Here is a 4,675-nt window from a genome sequence, read left to right as displayed (position 1 = left end):
GAGGCCTTAACTGGGACATTTTCTTGGCCTTATAACATAGTATTACCCAAAATATAATCACCAGTATTTATTTACTACATGCAATAAGTATTTCCTTATTCATTAAGCTAATAAATTATAAGCTAATATAATATATATATAATATATATTATAAGCTAATAAATTCCCATTCTAAAAGCCAACCCATTTCTGGTATATTGCATTCCAGCAGCTTTAGCAAACTGAAACACTCTAATTTTTTTTTTTTTTTTTTTAATGAATAATGTAGTTTTTTATTCAGGCAAACCCAGACTGTAGTTTCCTACACATAATACTATAAAATACATGAAACCCCTCTCTGGAACACAGTAAATGTTTCATTAACACATTAGCTTTGCCAGTGGTTAAAAAGGAATTTAAGAAAAATAGGAGACAGTCTGAACTGCACTATTATTGACAAACATGAGATGGGATTAAGATAATGTCATTAGAGAGGACCTTTTCAGGAGAGACAAAGAAATATCTTTGTCAGTGAACTCTCAACATAATTCAAATATACGGCCCTTACCATGTCCTAAATATGACAAATTTGAAATACAAACACAGTACCCATATCGTGACAAGTAACCCAACAGAACACCCACTAGGTGGTCTCTGTGGAGGTTATTGCACCATCCAGGATATATCCCCACCAGGACAACAGGGCCACCACAGGTTGTACATTTACTCGATTTGTCCTCTGAGGACCATGACAGCTGTCACTAGGTAGGGAATTCCCCTCTTTGTGATAAATCAGAATCCAGTTTATCATCAGTCTCATAGAATTTCCATGCTAGCTTGCCCTTCACTAGTTTCACAAATAAACTAACATTCCCTATTATGTAAAATGTAGACATTGGTAGGAAATACTTCGAAACATTATCATGATGGGTAAAACTGTGGACAATTTAAGTGGTCTTTATACTTTTAAAGATGTTTTTTATACTTCAGTGACACAAGCAAATTCCCTTTAAACTTTAGAGATGTTGAGGATTACATAAGAATATACTTAATGTTCAACACCTAGAACATAGTATTACCCAAAATATAATCACCAGTATTTATTTACTACATGCAATAAGTATTTCCTTATTCATTAAGAAAACCTCTAATTTTTTAAAAGCAAATTTTCAAAACCCTGGGAATTTTAATTATTATTGATAAAATTTTCACAGTATACCTTCCAATTGTGACACTGGGGGCCCATGAACAGAATTCAATATCATCTCTCTAAAATTGTGTATGAAAATTTTTGTGACTATATATATTTGGATTTTTCTGGGGGAACGGTCCATGGCTATCATCAGAACTCAAATGGGTCTGTAACTTTGAAGAGGTTAAGAACCCTGCTAGAGACGATGAAAAATGCTGTCAGAAAGAATTTGCTTCAAGTATGGACTCTGCCACTTGCATGCTGCTTGATCTTGAACAAGTTATGTATCCACTCAAAGGCTGTATCGCCTCTGTAAAATGAAGATAGAAAATAGTATCTACCTTGTAGTGACAAGGTTAATGAGATGTTGCCTGTAAGAACTCAGCACAGTGGCTGGCACACAGCTTTGAGAGTCTGGAGGAAAGATACTTCCAGGGACGTAAATGGAAAGTTGAAAGGGAGAACCATTTTGGGGAGAAAGATAAATTAATAAAAATTTGTTTTTAAAATATTGATATGATAAGATTCTCAAATCGTCAGAACAGTTCCTTCACCTGCTCTAATGTTTTGCTTCAATACAGGCAGATCTCATTCATTTCGGTTGATCAACAAATATCATTTTTTTTTTGTATCCCAGGTAAAGGAATTTATTACATTTATATACTACATATGTTCAAGAACAAATTACTCATAATTTAGTAATGTCTTTTGGAAAGTGGGAGAGCTTTGAATTACAACATAAGAATGTTATTTTTTTGATTCCTAAGTACACCAAAGGAGTTTTGATAGTCACTTGTTTGGAGTTAGCACATGTGTGTTTTCTGGTTAAATATCACATGGAGAGTACACATTTCACTCCAAAACAGACTCATTCAATACTGGTATGTGAAATGACTGGGCTCTTTTTTCTCTTAAACTAAGCATGATCCTTCTGGCTTCGCTCATTTGCCTTCTAGCAGCCTCCCCATGTTAGTCTTGCCACATGGTCAGTCTTCTGTTTGATAGGTTTTATAAATCCTAAAAGTTCTAGTTCAGAAACAGCTCTAATAAACCAAGCATGGATAATGTCATTCGTTTCTTCTGAGGTTGTGGAACTTGCATCCATTTTTTCAGCAGCTGTCACAACTGTTGCAAAGGCCTCTGACCAGTCCACAAGGTTGATTAGTCTGCTACACTCTAGGGGCAGTTTTTATGCAATGCAAATGTCTGGGGCAATATTTGGAATGCAGCCTTCTTCACTTTTCAAAGCTTCATTCTTGAGATAATAGTAAGGATTGTGGAGTGCAGTATGGAGGGCAATTCATGGAGCAGCATTTAAGTGCTTAGTGTGGGCAGTACTGAAGTACCCCACCTCATGCAGAGGCTGTGTCTCTGGAAGCAGAAGGTGTTCTCTCACCAGGCTGTCAATGAAGTTCACAACTTTTTCTCTAAGTACTTCAAACTTAGTTTGCTTCTTACTTGTTCTTCTTAACTCCTTCATTTCCAACAAGGACTTCTGAAGGTGATAGCGATCGGTCTTCTGAAGTCCCTTTGACTGTGACGCAGAAGCATCTTCTTCCTCTTTGGCTTCATCAAGACACTGAAACTGGGCCAGGAACTCCTCTATGCTCTTTGCTGTACTGCCAAGCTGCTTTCCAGAAGAGAACTTAAAAACCTTCAAACATTTCTGAAGTATGGTCATCAGCTCATCCTTTGCCAACATCCTCAGCAGCTGCAAGGCCGACGCATACTCCTCTGAATCCCACACGTTCTTCTCTAAACATGTGCAGTACAGCTCTCTAATCTGTCAACTGAACGTGTACTTGGGAAGAGAAGCAGTGAATTTATGAAGACATCTCAAAACAAGGAAGTAATTTGTATGGTAAACATGCAAATTTTCTAGTAATGATTGTGTTTCTTCCTTTAAAATTTTTTCATTGGTCAATAATGAAACTTGCTTTTCTGAAGCTTGGTTTTCCACATACCTTCTAAAAGATGGAAGACGTCTGATGTTTTCACATTGATTATCTGTTAAAAAAAACTTATTCTTCTCTTGGCCTCTGGGAGATTACAGCATAGAACACTGAGGGGCTGGGAATAGAAATGCTCTAACAGAGAAAGCTGATGTCCTTTTATAAAGTTCTGAATTGAGAAATCATGATATAAAAAGATGTTGGTCAGAACCTGTAACACTTTTTCACTTAGTTTAAAAGGAAACTGTGTTGTAAGAAGTACTTTATCAAGTACTGTAGTCAGGTGTTCCTTGAAGACAAAGATTGGAAGAGTTCTATGCACAACAGAAGTGATACTGCATGAGGAAGCAATCGGTGGATGATAATAGGAGAGGTGGCGATTCCAAAAATGAGTATTAGTGGGAACTCATGTAGATGTTGACTGCTGATAATTATGAAGTATTGGAGTACTTTTGTGGTGAAGCTTTCTATATCCTTCAAGATAAGCACAACAGGAGGAGACTGCCATTGGCTAGAAGAAGTCCTTTTCTTGCTTGGCATTTTTGGATCTGTCCTCTGTGTGACATTCATATACCAAGCAGAAAGGGAATCCATTGAAAAAAGTGTCTTTTTCTCGGTGAACTGAACACTTCCCTCTTCTTTGGATTCTACGTCTTTACAGCAGTCCATCAACTGGGAAACCAGCTTTTGCAAGAAATGTTTTATATCTGGACAATCTTTAGCTTGCAATGAAACTACATATGGTGTAACATTATTCTGAAGGGCCTCTGTTAAACTTCTGAATGTTAAATCATGATCTGTTACATTAACACCTAGAACAAGAGCAGCAGCTGGAACTTCTCTGACTTTTATCTGACTGCTCCAGTCTCTTGAATTATTCTGGAATCCAGAATGAGACTTGTCCAGAAATTCAACTAGACCGTCAAACAAGTTTTTATTTAAATCCTCTTGTAGTCGCTCAGTTTCAGATTTCATTTGTTGCCACATCAACTTGTAAGTCTCAAATCCAAGCTTACTGTCCTCAGACACATCTTTCCCTTTATAAAAATAGCCCTCTATTGGCACAGAGATCTTTCTCTCCTTAAAATGTGGCTTAAACACAAAGCAGCCCTCGGACACCAAAGAGGTGGCCATGATCCTAGTGGCCCACCAGTTTGCAGACACACTTGGGATTTCCCCAACAAATATCATTTTGATGTTGTGAAATTTATGGGTGCCTTGCAGGAGTGTTGTCAGGGGCATCACATTACTACCTCACACAGTTCCTTTCTTTTGAGGAGTTATGAATTATTTCCAAAGATGTTCACAATAATCCTTCCCATCCCGCATGCTCTTTGGATCTTCTGCCATTAAGAAGTAGAGTCTATTGGTTTTCCCCTTGAATCCAGGCTGGTCCTGTCACTTGTTTCAACTAACAATGCAGCAGACAGGAGGCTTTGTGACTTCTGAGGTAGGCACTGAGACTTTGCAGCTGTCATTTCACCCTCTTGGAAGTCAGCCTCCATTTAAATAAGCCCGATAAACCCTGATCTTGAGAGAGGCCATTTGGAGA

The 4,675-nt window shown here is 37.7% G+C and overlaps 1 pseudogene; it reads right to left on the bottom strand.

Annotated features, from left to right (window-relative positions):
• Positions 1-2,123: 2,123 nt before the first annotated feature.
• On the bottom strand, positions 2,124-4,257 carry LOC119543095 (annotated as a pseudogene).
• Between the last annotated feature and the right edge of the window lie 418 nt (positions 4,258-4,675).

Source organism: Choloepus didactylus, chromosome 8, assembly GCF_015220235.1.
Source record: "Choloepus didactylus isolate mChoDid1 chromosome 8, mChoDid1.pri, whole genome shotgun sequence".
Taxonomy (NCBI): Eukaryota; Metazoa; Chordata; class Mammalia; order Pilosa; family Megalonychidae; genus Choloepus; species Choloepus didactylus.
Note: the sequence above shows the minus strand (reverse complement) of the source record. Positions and strands in the feature narration are given on the sequence as shown.